This window comes from Drosophila suzukii (assembly GCF_043229965.1).
Source record: "Drosophila suzukii chromosome 2 unlocalized genomic scaffold, CBGP_Dsuzu_IsoJpt1.0 scf_2c, whole genome shotgun sequence".
Classification (NCBI taxonomy): Eukaryota; Metazoa; Arthropoda; class Insecta; order Diptera; family Drosophilidae; genus Drosophila; species Drosophila suzukii.
Window position 1 is genome coordinate 26,985,004 of NW_027255896.1, and position 16,190 is coordinate 27,001,193.

Here is a 16,190-nt window from a genome sequence, read left to right on the forward strand (position 1 = left end):
TAAAAACAAAAACGTAGTAAATCCAACGACTTTTTAATTTCGATCAAATATGTTAAAATAGTACAAAATAATTAAATTAAATATGTTCCATAGTAAAAAGTATTATATTTTTATATTTATTTTAAATATTTTTATATTTAGTTCCAGTAAATAGAATATTTCATTTGAATGGTTTTTATATTTAAAATAATTATAGCCCGCCCTCAAACTCAGCATAGTTTTATTTGGATTAAATAAATCTCATATTTAAATCAGACTGGGATGAACTTTAATACAAATACAAATTGTATTTAAATTAAATATAATCCCCGTTAAAATAACTGTAATTTATGTTTGATTTAAATGTATTATTTAAACCACACTATTATGGTGCATATTCAATTTAAACCAATCTGTAGTTTAAAACAAGCGTGATTTATATTTAATAAAGAACCAAATAAGTATGTGGTTTTATTGAAAATAAACGTAAACTTATAATCCAAACAATTGTTCTGCTTAAACTCTATTTTTACCATGCTAACACGTCATCATTACTTTTGTTTTAAATACATTTGTACTTAACGTAACTCTTAGAATTTATATGATACATATATACGTATACATATTATACATTATTATACATATTTTTTATAATCACACATTTTTTTTGTTTTCCCACATTCGTACGTCTGCATGTGCGTACAAAACTTTCCTGCGAGTCATAGTAGTGATAATTTCTTTCGCTTATTGGTTCCTTTAATGACGGTCCACGAATTATTTAAGATGACAGATGTGAGCAATACGGTGTTAATGTAGTCCTTGTAATCTGTGAATAAGAATATGTTATTAGATTTTTGGTAATGGCATAATTAAGAAAAAGTCAAGCTTATCATAAAAAGATAAAATTTATAAATTTAAAAAAATTATACATTACCAAGTGATACTGTTTTCTGAACTGTCTTTAATAGTTTAAGTCGCTCTTTGTTTTGCATTTGCTCTTCGTAAAAGCAAAAAACCTTTTCCTTAAATGGGTCCCATATATAAAATTGCTATAGTTGCTATAAAGAAAAAGTTAATTAGTTTTATAATAAGTTTCGAGTAGGTGTTTTTATATAAAGGGATTTAAATAAGACAATAATATTGTTTTAATTTATTTCGTTTTTTATTTTTTTTTTTAATTTGAAAATTAGTTACATTTAAAGAAAAATCACGTGAAAGAACCAAAAAATATTATAAAGAAATAGATGAAACGACTTCGACGCCACAGAACCGAATGCAACGGCAGCAAAGCGTCTTTTTTGCGTCTTTTTAGTGTTTTCCTTCTCGTGCATTCTACTCCTTTTATCTAGTTTTCGCGCGTTTTCACTTAACTTCCTTTCATATTCTTCATTTCTTTCGCGTATTTTTTATCCACTTCATGTTTATTACCCAATCGCATATATTTTATTGTTTTTAAATGTAATTTTCTTTTGAGCTTTGTTTATTTCGTTAAATGTATTATCTAAATTTTCACGAAATAACAACGCGCTCAACAAAGAAGAAACTCAAAAAGGAAAAATGCGACAAAAAAAACGTGGACATGCACATGCCTTAATATTAAGTAATTATTGTATTTTTATTTGACTCACCTTTTTTCAGTACTTTTCACTTTTTTATTACACTTAAATGAACACTTGTATATCGAGCTCTATTAATCACTTTTACATCCGATCAGGAGAACCGCTTGCTTCGAAGTGATCGCGGGATTCGCTACAAAGCGGAGTGTCAAACTATTTCGTATATACATACATACATATGCATGTGTGCAAAAAGGACGCACAAAATCTGTCGCGTGCCGTTACTTTACAAAAGAGGTCAAAGTAATGGGGTAGAAAATAAGAAAATATGTACAAATAAGTCCTTAAGTTTAATAACTTGTATATGTCAATTTAGTATCATTTATTTTATTTTATTATATTTATATATAATAAGAACATATCTTATTGTCAAAACATCGGTACACAAGAAATATTTATGTTCTTATGCACATACATATTTTCTTGACCGCCAATGTACAAATGCGCATGGAAGAAGAAGACGCGCTTGCGTTTGCCGTTGTGCTTGTTCATATTTGTCTCTAATTTGTCTGAATGTATGTATGTAAGTATGCACATTGTGCCGTTGGTTTTAGTTTTTGGTTACGGCCCAGCGTTTACAATGCACGCACATTTTTTCTTTGGCTAAGCATGTTTTTGTACTTTTAATAGTAAATTACAAAGCCAAATCTTATGTTAATTGTCATGGAAATAGAAAGAGGCTGCCGGTCGTTGGGCAGCCGTAACTAAAACCCTTTTCTTTAAATATTATTTTATTATTTATTTTTATATTATATTATATATTATTATTTATTTTATTTATATATATTGTTCTTTTGAAAATTACTAATAATTTAAATTATTTTGTGTATATGGGTCACAAACTTAATACATATACATACATACCTATGTAATTTGATTTATAATTTACAATTATTTGGTCAAATACAAATTTTTAAAACGTTCTATATTTAAAATAGAAGAGTAAATATTCCGAACAAATTGAAAAAGTATTTACTTGAAATATAAAAAACCATCAAATATACTATGAATTTAACTACTTATTATAATAGTTAAAACCAAGATGGCAACATTGAGTTTAAATGTGACTAACTCGTTTTTAAATAAAAATCACTTTGATTTGAATGTTTACATATTTGACATAAGGCTTAAATATGTTTTTTATTTAAATGAAAGGTTTTTATGTTTAGTATGACTATGCAGGGAAGTAAAAAAAATCAAATAAAAATATATTTGATTTCACTACGCGTTTTTTCTACCAGTGTAGCAATCACAGGAGACATTTGCAAAACGTACCGTTGTGTTAGGGTTCAGGCTGAGGACAGCCATTTGCAATGCATTTTGTGGAGGGATTCCCCCCAGGACCAATTGCGGGTGTTTAAGATAGACACCGTTACCAATGGCACGAAGCCAACATCATTTCTGGCTGTGCGAGCTATGCATCAGTTGTCAGCAGACGACATACAGCGTTTCCGCTTGGGGCTGAGGTCATTCGTCGTGATTTTTACGTGGATGGCCGGCTAATGAATTCTTCTCTGGATTTTAATGGGCGTCATCCAATTATATTACCACGTAGTCATTCGGTCACTATTGCCATTATAACTCACTTTCATGAACGCAATCTGCACACTGGGCCACGGGCGTTACTCGGCATAATTCGATCCCAATGTTGGCCTATTGGGGGGAGGAAGACGGTTATGAAGGCGGTAAACAAATGTTTTAGATGTTTTCGAATGAAGCCTCGAGTAGTGGAGCATATCATGGCGGATCTTCCAAAGGAGCGACTTGATGGATCTCATGCGTTCGAAGTCACTGGCATTGATTTCTGCGGGCCATTTTTGTGCAAGTCAGAGGCGCGAAGCCAGCTAAGTAAAATGCTACGTTTGTGTCTTCATTTTTTTCGCCACGAAGGCTATTCATTTGGAGTTGATCAAGGATCTCTCTACGGTACTGTTTCTACATGGCCTCAAACGATTTATATGCACTAGAAGAAGGCCTCGGCAGATTTGGTCTGATAATGCAACCAACTTTGTTGGCGCTCGCAATGAGCTGCTCGAACTAAGGCGCCTATTCCTCAGCAGTGATCACCAGAGAGCTACGTTGGACTTTTGCCTATCGGATGCTATTGATTGGTGTTTCATTCCTCCTAGGTCGCCACACTTTAGCGGTCTTTGGGAAGCGGCAGTGAAGATCGCTAAGAATCATTTCTACCGCGCTGTTGGCACTGCTGTTTTAGCCTTTGAAGAGTTGCGGACCCTGGTGTGTCACATTTCGGCGGTTGTTAATTCTCGATTTCAGAAAACCCAGCTGATCTGGATGTATTAACCCCAGCACATTTTATGAATGGTGGTCCGCCTTCCTCTTTCGTCGAGCCGGATATGACCAGTCTCAACTTCAATCGCTTGGATGGATGGCAACGCGTGGCTTACTTGCAGCAGATCTTTTGGTCCCGATGGAAGGAAGAATACTTAACATTACTGCAGCAGCGCTCCAAGTGGCGCACCCCAAGACCTGGCCGGGTTGTCGATGACTTAGTTCTGGTCAAGGACGAAAACTTGCCTCCCATGAAGTGGCCCCTCGCCAGAATGATCGAGCTTCTGTTCGGTGGAGATGGGGTTGCTCGAGTTACCGTTCTGAACAAAGCAGCAGTAAACAAGCTGTGTCTGCTTCCCCTTAAGGATGATGTTGAAACCCAGGCTTCCAACGGGGAGAGTATGTCGGGTCACGCAGCCGCAGCAGCTAGTTAACTTAATTCGATCTCTTATATTAATTGCATCGCGAAAGGTAACTCTCTCTATCTAGCTCTTTCGTTTTTTGTGTACTTGCATTCTTGGGCCGAGCATTCGGCTGGCTGTCCCTTTGTAAAAGTAGTACGAGTTCTGATCTCGACATCAAATGCATTCTCGTCTCGCCTGCTGCACTCTCTCTCGCTAATAAATAAATAGATAAAATAAAAATATATAATAAATAGTTAACAAGCCTAAAGCAACCTGAAATTCGTATTTTAACTTAGCAATAACTAATAAAAAAGCTTATTACTTCAACAACCCTTTTTAAGCACTGCCATAACTCGAAATTATTTTTGCTACTATATCTACTCAGGATATTTACTGAAGAAGTTAAGTCTGGACCTGTTCATAACATTATGTACATTAAACATCCTATGAGATTACGACATGGAGCATTGCAGTTTTCATCTGATTTAAGTAACTCATAGTTTAGTTTGTTTGGTAAGGGAGTACTAACTGCATTGCAATTATTCCTGTTAAATTTATTTAAGATTCTTTTAGCATATGCAGCTTGCATATGCCATTTAAGAATGCAGTTTTTACATCCATTTGATGGACTTTCAAGTTATATTGTACTTCCAACGATAATACATATCGAGAACTGGAAATTCTAGCTACAGGAGCAAAAGTTTTTTCATAATCGCCTTGGTATTTTTGACTAAGTTCTCGTTCAACCAATCTAGCTTTATATTTAGCAGACCTTCGTAGTTCGTTATATTTAACGCATTAAGCATTTTCTATCTACTATGTTTTTATGTTTAGTTCTTTCTGTGACTGTACAGGTAATATTTAGTTCTTGAGCACTCAACTCTGTTTTTATGGCGTCCTCCCAAAACAATTTATTATTCCTATACTGAATTTCATAGTATGTATTTGGAACATCGCTGAAGATAGTGTAAGCATTTAATACAAATTTATTTGAACTATTATCATCTTCATAATATGATATCTGGGGCTTTGTTTTTAATCTCTTACTTCTTCTACTCTTTATTTCAATACCATAAGTTCAAATTGGATTCTTATCAGATCCATTTTCTGTTTCGTTTCCCCACTCTCATTCGGGTTGTCTGATCCCTTACTTTCATTCAGGAGATCATCTCGCTTTCGTTTCTTACTCTCATTCAGGAAATGTTCATCCTGTTCCATACTATCATTCGGGACTTGTGTGTTGTCGCATTCCTTACTTTCATTCGGGAATTTTGTTTCTTTAATTTCCTTACTTTCATTCGCGATATTTTTGTTTTTACTTTTCTTACTATCTTTAATGAATGCTGTTTCAAATTCAACAGCTCTAGAATTTACAATATTGGTTTCATCGACAACCACATCTCTTGCAACGAAAAATTTTTCTCTTACAGCATCCCATAGTTTATGTCCATTTGCTTCGTAGCCTACTAGAATAGCTTTTCAAGATTTATCATCAAACTTTCCCTTTTTGATTTTATTGTGCACATATACAGTTGCACCAAACACTCTCAAATGATTTAAATCGGGCTTTTTATTGTGCCAAATCTCATAAGGGGTCATCACGCTACTAACTATTGCTCTACTTGGAATTCGATAAATTAAGCAAGTTGCAGTTATCACTGCTTCACCCCAAAAACTTTTGTCAAGTTGTGCACCATTTACCATGGCACGAGCTTTTTCTGTGATGGTTCCACTCATTCTTTCAGAAACACCATTTAACTGAGGTAATGAGGTTCCACATCGAATCAACTCGAGTTGTTTGACTTGGTAGCCATGTGGGTCAGCTGCTTCAATGACGCGAATTCGCCGCGCTTGATATACAGCCGATATTCGGGAGCCATGTTTTCGTATGCTCGGTACAACTCTTCCTCTTCTCGGTACCCGGCCTGTTGCATCTTTGTTTTGAAAGACTCTCCTTTCCTCTGCATGTGAGTACGAATATCATCCTCTAATCTTTCGAAATATCGAGGAGGTAGGAAGAAATCCAGGAATTCCCTCCGGAAAGTTTCCCAAGAGGCGGACTGCAGATGGCTAGTGCGGAACCACCGTGCCGCCGGGCCCTCGAAGATTTCGGACATAGCCCGGGGGATCTCATCCGGATTTATCCTATATGTCGTCATCTTTTCCTTGAGTGCGGCGACGAGAGCCAACGGATCTGAGCTACCGTCGAACCGCAGGTTCCACTTATGCATCTTCTCGGGGAGCAAATGCTGACTGGGAGTCGTGTTACCTCGTACATTTTGTTCCTGTAGGCCGGTGGCTGGGCGAACATCTCCTGGCGGCACCCAGACGCCGTGCGTCGTTCCTGGATGTATCCCTCGATGACGCGTTTGAACCTTGATCGGCGCAGCGTCAGAGCCGACGGGGATCCGGAGGGACTCCGCAAATTGTCACATCTCATCGTTCTTCCCCGCAGGGTTGGGGCTCGGGGCCCGACTGCTATACTGTTCCTGCGACTGAGCTAGTCGGGTCCACACCCGTTGTGGGAAGGATCCTGCGCTGACTAGGTTAGCGAACGCTTTCCTGGCCTCCTCGACGGTACTTTCCGCTTTGAAGCCAAACTCAACGGCGAGTGAGTTGAGTTCGTCTTTTCGGCGAGCATATATCCAGCGAACTCCTACACCAGGGTTTTTGATAAAATCGGCTTCTTCGGACTCACCGTCTTATTCCTTAGGGGTACTCATCGTCTTATTTTCCTGGGCGGACTTCCTTCTTAAGTCCTACTATTCCTTCCCGACTCTGGGTAGGGTCAGTCGTTCGACTCTCCGGGCGACTCTTCCCTTTTCACGGTGGCTCTTTAGGCCACTTGGATAAATCTCCAGCTCGGGCGCCTCTTGTAAGGATGCCTTCTCGGCCGGGGTACAGATCTCAGGCGGATCCAAGATTCCTTTACAAGAAAATTTGTAAATCACCGAAACATTGGACTAGAGGGTTCCACTCCACAGGGGAACGGGTAGCTTTGAGGGGAGGCTTCACCGGAGGTCCTTATTTACGTCGTCCTGGGCTACGACCTAACGGGCTAGCTGGAATCTTGTACTTCGTGTCAGAGGCGAAAAATCCACCGGGCTGGACCTTCGGGCGAGGCCAAACCGGGGGGTACTTTGTGGGTGTAAGTGTTGTGTTTCGCGTCGGAGGCAAAAAATCCACCGGGCTGGACCTTCGGGCGAGGCCAAGCCGGGAGAATACTTGGCGGGCGTTAGGTAGCTCGGGCAGGGTCGCGCACGAGCCCCAGAACGACGAAGGAGCTTGGATTGCGGATAAGGCGGGAAGGGTGTCCACGCGCAAATCCCAAAACTACGAAAGAGGTAGGAAAAACCAGGATTCCGGATAAGGCGGGAAGGGTGTCTACGCGCAAATCCCAAAAACTGCAGAGGTAGGAAAACGAGCGAATGGGAAGGGGGTCCACATTCGGGTTTCAGGTAGCAATGTGAACGGGGTAAGGTTAGGTTAGACTTGGTGACTGACTACGAGAAGGAAACACACGATCGAGAGGTGCAATTATATATTCTTTACCGTTTATTTAATTTATCCTCACTCGGGTCCGCTACACCGTTTCGAACACCTGAGAATCTGATCGTACTAACCTCAGCTGACTTGCTTGTATATAAATGTGTATCTTGAAATCGTCCGCGTGGCCACCGCGTAGAACTTGTTCGCCTTCGGTTGTCGAACTCGAGGAGCACAGGTGACTTCCGAAACCTCGCTAAGCCGTGTCCAAATTACACGTCTTGCCCGTTCCGCGATCCCGAGAGAAGTCCCACGCCACGATCGCTGCGTGACCGGCTTCGAGTATTTTCCTACTACTGGTATTTTAGCTCCTTTGGTTTTTTAGTATTTAACATGTCTTGATGAACTATTAGTTGGCGTTGCCACCCTGGGTTCTGAACTTAGCTATTACTTATTTATTCTTAATTCGACTTAATATTTATTGTAATTCACGGTATTTCTCTTAAAGCTATTATAAAGAAAGTAATAATGCTTGTAGGCGGGTTCGTCACAGTTTCAAGATTAATTATATCTCTATAAAGACTTATATTAGTTATATGAAATAAATCTGCGTATGATTCATAAATAAGAACATCTTTGGTATCCTTGTAAAGAAGGAAATCATGGTTCGTGTAATCCATAATTTCGGATTTGGTTGTAGCTACCAGCAATAATAAGTACATTATTGAAGTCATTATCTGTAATTTGAAAGAAATTATTCAATATTATCTTTATGAATCGTACGGTTTCTGTTATTTATAATAACTTTATTAGGGAGATTTTCCTTAACAACTTGTTTTTTATATCTAGAATTAAGCTTGTTTCTTTCCCCGTGTTTCTTTTCGTAAATTACCTCTCCTAAGTGATATTTCTTACTTTGTCTGTCTTTATTGTGGAAGTGCAACATTTTCTCTTAAGCTTCGTGCTTGATTTTGTTCAATAGTATATCAAAAGGTCCTTGGTTGGTTATTGAGTGAATTGCAAAATTATATATTTGGACTGCTTTAATTATAATTTCGGAATAATCAATTAAATTAAGCTCATCTTTAATGCAGCGAGCAATTTCTGTTAAAGTAGAGTGTGCCCTTTCTATTTGTCCGTTGGAAGTACTATGTCGAGGACCTGCAAAGAATAGAGATGTGAAATGGGATGAAGAAAAACTTCGTTCGTTATCTATCATCAAAGATTTGGCTAATGAAAATTGTTGTAAAATTTCTGAAATTTTATTTTTTATATATGGTTTATTAGGGATTTCTTTTACGACTAAGTATTTCGAATAGGAATCTATACAAGTAATGAATATTTTGGGCGTAATATATGTCAAGATGCAAATTTTCACCTTCTCTTTCTGGAATAGGTTCTTGGCCGATAGGAATCTGTACTGGGTGTCTGTTGTATTTGTTTTGATTGCAGATTGTGCAATTTTTTATAAACTCCTTAGGCTTTTGGTATAAATTAGGCCAATAATAAAGTCTAGTTATTTGTTTATAATTTTCATCAAGCCCTCTATGAGCTCTACAATGAGTTTCTGTGATTATCAGAGATCTGTCTTCAGCGTCTTCGACATCCTGGACAAATGTCTTAGTGTATAAAAATGTATTTATAAAATTGTCTTTAAGTGGTTTTTTGAATTCTATAAAAATCTTCTACAGTACAGTGTACTCCTATTGTAATATTGGGTGGAATATATTCTCTTAAGATTGACATTAAATTTTCTGGAGTGTCATACTTTATTATATGTGCAGTATTTCCGAATACATTAATCGGCTCATGTATTGTATACCTCCCCGTTGCTATTAGCAATTGTTGCTTAAACTGGTTTAAGGGTTTTTGGATTTTTTGTATAACATTCTCAAAACTACTCTCTGATGAATGCTGAGTATTTTGATCTGAGACCGATTCATTACTATCTGTTAAGTTAATAATTTGGATCCTTGATAAAGCGCCCGCAACGACATTTGTTGCTCCTGGCTTATAAATAATTTTGGGTGAATAGCTTTAAATAAAGGAACACCATCTTTTCATTTTGATATTTAGATTTTTTTGAGAAATGGAAAATGAAAGATGTTGGTGATCGGTATAGATCTCGATGTTGTTAACTCCATATAAGTAATTTTTAAGGTTTTTAAAAGCCCATACTATGGCTAAAAGTTTCTTTTTATTTGTTGCGTATAATTGTTCAGTTTTGCTCAGAGTTTTTGAAATAAATGTAATTGGGTTTCCTTCCTGAGAAAGGACAGAACCAATAGCTAGGTCAGACGCGTCAGTTGTTAGGTCAAATTTTTTATTATAGTCCGGTTGTACTAGTTCTACTTGTGCAATTAAATTTTCTTTGAGCTCGTTAAAAGCTCTTACAGCTGAATCACCAAACTGTATTAAAGTTTTACGTGATGCTTTTTTAGATACTTTGCCGTTTTGGGCTTCTAAATATTTTGTTAAAGGTTTAGCTATCTTTGCGTAATTTTGCACAAATTTTCTGTAATATCCTGTTAGGCCTAGGAAGCTTCTAAGTTCTCGAATATTTTTGGGATCCGATATTTTACAATTGTAGTTGTAGAAATTTTTTTCGGGATCGGTTTTGATCACATTGTGAGAAACAAAGTAACCGAGAAAATTTGTTTCCAATTTAAAAAACTTTGATTTTTCAATCGAAATTTTAATGTTTGCGCTCAGCAAAATTTTAATAATCACAATTAAATCTTTGTAATGTTGCTCAATTGTTTTTGAAAATATAATTATGTTATCCATATAAACATGACATGTTTTACCTACTTGTTCTCTCAAAATATCGTCCATCGCTCGTTGGAATATTCTAGGAGCGTTTGTCAAGCCGAAAGGCATTCTTAGGAACTCGTATTTCCCATTATTATTATTATAATCTGCTGAAATCCAGAGTCCAAGTCAATTGTTAAAAAGTATTTGGCTTTTCCAAGATTTTATAAAATCACAGAAGGGTCCTGCATTGGATACCTATCAGGTACAGTATTTTCATCAAGTTTTTTATAATCAATTACGAGTCTTATTTTGGAGTTCCATCTTCATTGAAACCTTTTTTTGGTAACACTAGTACAGGGAAATTATAAGGACTTCTACTTGGCCTTATAGTTTCTACTTTTAGCATTCGACTTATTTCAGAATTTACAAAACCTGAAGCTGATAGAGCATAAGTGTATTTTTTGCTGTAAATGGGCCTATCATTTACGGTGTTTATTTCACCGCGTATATCTGTCCTAAAAGGAATCTGCATATTTATTTTTGAATTCTCTTCATTAATAATATTTAATATTTCATTCTCCAGATCTTTTCTTTGATCTACAGATGATATTTTTATGTTGTTTATTTTTTGATTGTCGGATAGTTCAACGACGGCGTGTTCAGAATTTTTCAATTCCAAACTTTTGTTTTTGTCGGATATCTCAACGACGGCGTGTTCGGAATTTTTGAACTCCAAACTTTTATTTTTGTCGGATTTTTAAACTACGGCGTGTTCAGGATTTGTATATCCCAAACTAAATTTGCTTTGATTACCCATTTCAGATAACACGATAACACGAGGTTGGCCCAGTGTCAATTAATATTTTTAATTTTTTATTTATTTTCGGGTCATTTCCAAATAAGTAGGTTAAGCCTACTCCTGACTTCTGTCTAAAAAATGGTTCTCCTCAATATTGTTTAGTCTCGTTGTCTTGTTAGCCGGTTGGTTAACAGTTCCAGTTGGTACCCTTTTATTTTGGGCTTGTACTTGCTGAGTGTTCTGGGTCTCAAATTTTTTTGTTTGATCCCACTTGTTCCGGCTATAATTATTACTTTATAGCTTTCATTATAGCCGTTGTTAGCCCTTTTCTGAACCTGGATAGACTCGTCTACCTCAATTGGTTCTGGCTTATTTTGTGGCTGCCCATAGGCGTTCCACTGATTTTGTTGGTTATTATCTAATCTACCCTGGTTCCAAGTATTTTTTTTGTTCTGATTATAATAACCATAAGTATTTTTGTTCTGGTTGTTGTCATGACTAAACCTTAAATTATTATTGTTTCGCTGGTTATTGTAATTGTTGTTTTGTTGTCTTGGCTTGTCGTTGAAATGTGTTTGACCATTTCCACCAGAGTTTGGCTAACTATTTTTTCTTTGAGTAGTTGGTAGAAGTTATTTGGAAACAAGCCCTCATGTTGTTGCTTTCCAATTCCTGAACTATGACCATTGCATTTGGTAGGTCAAGGTAATGAAAACTCTAAGAGCAGTCTTCCTATGTTTTTCATTCATTTCTGCTGTTATCGGTTTGTTTCTACCATATGTCATAATAGTTTTATTAATAAGTAGAGCTAATTTTCTATTAACTGTACCATAATAATCCATAATGGATATTTTTCCCTGTCTTAAAACACTTAATTCCTGTTCAATAATATGAATTGGACGTTTGTCGCTAAAGACAAAGTCAAGTCTGGCCATTATGGCATCGAAATTGAATACCGTACCGTTATGGGTTAAGGCATCGTTTGCCATTCCCGTTATTTTGTTTTTTAATATTGATAAGGCGGAATAAAATCTTTCACTCCCTACGGCATATTGCCCCATGGCTATTTCAGCATACATATTTATCTTATTCACCTTTATATTCTTTATATCTCATAAGATGTGTCGCACTTAATATTTGGATCTACAATCTCTATCTGATAATCCTCAACCGATTATATTTTATGAGAAAGCTGCGATCTTAAGTTAACAATATCCTCCTTTAATGGATTCAATTCAAAATTTACCATTTGTTTAATTAAATCTACAACATTTAACATTGTATTGTTTGTAATCGCCTGATGATGTTCTTGAGGCGGATTTATGTGGAGTCTCTTTTATTTGCTTCAGTCTGGCTTATTGAAGGTTCTGACATTTTGAGAATATTTTCGAAATCAGAAATTAATTCTTCCACTTTGTATATTTATGTTTCTTTATACAAACTTGGTTCCTTTTTGACGGTTCTATAGAGTTTAAGGGGATTATTGCACTTATTAATTTCCACCTTATTTTTATCAACACAGGCATTATATATTCGTCGGTTGTATCGGGTTTTTGACCGCGAAAAATTCCTTTTTCACTTTTAAAATTTTTTGCGTTTATTTAAAAGCTTTGTTTTAGAACTTTTTAATCACACAGCCCCACGTTGGGCGCCAATTAAGTTTCTCACTAGTGAATTAATTAAACAAATTTTTTTTTATTTTTAATACTCACTTATTCACTATTACAATTTTTCAATAGGTCGACCTTATTTAATTCACTGCTCTTATACTTTTTCTCGATTTGTTTACTGCTCGATTCGGATCTCAAAAACGGACTGCCTGCTCTCTAGTTCAATGATCTATAATCAAACCTCGGCTTAAGAGATTTTATCCACAAAAATTGATAAAGAGAATGACTCAAGAGAGTCGGAAAATAGAATGATGCAGGTTGCCAATTAAATTTGAAGTCAAATCTTGGCTGGAAATTGGTGTTTACACTAGCGGAGCTTAGGGACCGCTTTGGGGATCTTTTTGTTTACGTTAGCGGACTCGGGGCTCGTTTTAGGGATCTTTTGTTTACGTTAGCGGACTCAGGGCTTGCTTGGGACTCCGATTGTTTACAATATAGGTTTGGATGTTTACAGCATTCGTTTGATTCGGACTGCGTGAAATTGATCTGGGTGGGAATGATTTGGAGGCCTGGTTGACAGAGATAGCTGACCACGGATTTATCTCTGGTCTGTCAGAGTTATTTGGAAATTAGCTCTCGCCTCAAAGTTGTTTATGAATTGGGTAAGAGCCCCTAAATAATGTGTCATATAACTTGAACATTCAAAGTCGCTTCTCATACACACATAGTTACGTACATATATGTAAATACATATGTACCCTGCCGTACCATTTAGCGCTTATTGAGCACTCAATCACTGCAAAAAGTTCATCACTGAGCGCTCAATAAATTAACATAGGCATGTTCTGTGCCATCAGTGCACAAAACTAGCACGCATTGAGCGCTTTATTGAGCATCCATTCACACACATTCAGCACACGTTGAGCGCTCATTCAAGCAGCGAAAAAGCGCACATTCAGCACACGTTGAGCGCTTAGCTCAACTTTTGGTGCAACTTAAGTCTTTAACGCACCGCATTGCCTTCTGCAGCGCCTTTTAGGGAGGCTATGAGGGCTCCACCAGAGCGATTGCATCTAGTACTAGAAAAAAAATTAGTCTTAAAAATAAAACGAGACGAGAATAAAAACGAGTGACCGGAAGTAATCGTTATTTGTAAGTTTTATTTAGCTCAACTTTTGGCATTCAATGTAAAAATCCCAGAAGTCTTTTAAAAATTAAACTTACAAACAATAGTTACTTTCAGCCTCAATAAAAACTTACTTACTTACGGACGAAATTTGTGTAGACTGAGCTTCTTCTTGTTTTGCCCCCTCCAAGTTGTGGGACAGAACAAGCTCCTCCGATAATATTCTTAAAATGGAACGACTTAGCCTTCCATTTTTTTTTATAGACTTACCATCAGCCTTGACTAAAAATAAAAGAAAGTTAAAAAAATAGCGAGAAGAAATTTGCAAACTTTTGTTTTCAGTCACTTCATTTATTTTATTTTGTTTTAAAAAATTGTTAAGAAAAATATACCACACTCTACTATATGGCGCGGACGAAATTTGGGTAGACTGAGCTTCTTCTTGTTTTGCCCCCTCCAAGTTGTGGGACAGAACAAGCTCCTCCGATAATATGCTTAAAATGGAACGACTTAGCCTTCCATTTTTTTTATAGACTTACCATCAGCCTTGACTAAAAATAAAAGAAAATTAAAAAAATAGCGAGAAGAAATTTGCAAACTTTTGTTTTCAGTCACTTGATTTATTTTATTTTGTTTTAAAAAATTGTTAAGAAAAATATACCACACACTATTTCTGAATTTTTTTATTATTTATTAAAACATTTATTTATTTTGCAGATGCGGAAAAACAATAACACTTTTCCAGGGACGCAAAATTAGAGATGTTCGAGATTTTTATTTAAATAGCCATGTTTGTTTACTTGCACAAAAATAAAAATTGTGCTTTAATGTTATTGATACAAACAAACATAAGTTATAAAAACAAACATCTCTTATTTTTGCTCCCTAGGAACTTTGCACTTAATAAGATTTTCAAATTTTTTCACAGATTCATAATTTTGTTTATTTATATGCATCATTTGTTGTTTTTCACATCAAAAATTAATATTTTTCACAACTATTTTTTTCCGCCGCGTGTTTTTTGGGAATCTTTTGTAGCAATCAGACACACACATACATATCCCTAAGCATCTGTTATACATACATACTACATTAAGTTAGGTCACACTTTTATTAAACACATATATACATCTCTGTTACTCTTAAGAAACACTATGCTTGTCTCACTCCCTCATACTCTACTCATACTCTTGTAAAATGGGCTAAGCCTGTACAAATCTGTGCAATAAAGATCACTTTTGCTGCGACCGCCTAAGAAGAAACACCTAGAAGGTGCCGTCTATAATTTCAGAAGTGGGATTACCGCGAAAAAATTTTCTCGCGTCCCTAAGTCTGCCTACGAGCAAAATAAAGCAAAAGTTATTAAGTGAGTTATTTAAAATAGTTCGTAATCATAGACACCATCGATGCGGGCGACTTCACAGCATCAGAACTTCGATGTTGGCTGGAATAACTTGGGTTGCCGAAAAGCGGCACCAAGGCAACACTAGCAACGCGGTTGAATAGTGTGCCTCCCGAAGCCCGAGGTGATTGTCCAGTTCTGGACCCCAAGGACATGACCGACATTGAAGCTGGGGCCGAGGATGCTGCAAATCAGGGAACCGTTTAGGACGATGTCGGGGTTACATCGCTGGATGCCCAAAACAACGACGAATGCCTACAACAACATGTGCGTTCCAGAAATTTCCTTGCAATTGGAATCTCTGAAGCGTCACTTAGAAGTGGTCCAATTGGAAAATGAGTTTCTCAAGTTGGAAGTTTCCCGGCGTCAACCATTGAATTAAGTGACCGTACCTTCGACGAGCAACTTGCCAGAAGTCTAAAACAATTTTTCCACACCAAATCAAACCAATGTCACCCTATCGGATTTGGGGAATATTGTTGCAGAAGCTGCCAGACCTAATACAGCCATTTTTAACAACAACTCTTTGGTGGCCACGGTTAAGGAAATGCTTCCACCTTTTGACGGTACTGCTAACAGCGAAGTGCCATTTAACACGTGGATCGCACAGCCCAACGCGATCATAAAAATGTACAAGCTGAGTGAAGACATAACTCGCATGCTGGTTATGTCAAAGTAGAAAGACCGCGCTCAAATTTGGTTGCACTCTTCTGAGAACTTTC

General features: G+C 36.8%; 1 long non-coding RNA gene across 1 annotated transcript; it reads right to left on the reverse strand.

The window, feature by feature from the left end:
• Positions 1 to 420: 420 nt before the first annotated feature.
• LOC139354500 (uncharacterized) lies at positions 421 to 1,821 on the reverse strand. Its single transcript, XR_011605461.1, has 3 exons — positions 1,608 to 1,821; positions 914 to 1,037; positions 421 to 805 (listed from the first exon to the last, which is right to left on the reverse strand). It is a non-coding gene; the product is annotated as an uncharacterized lncRNA (long non-coding RNA).
• Positions 1,822 to 16,190: the final 14,369 nt, after the last annotated feature.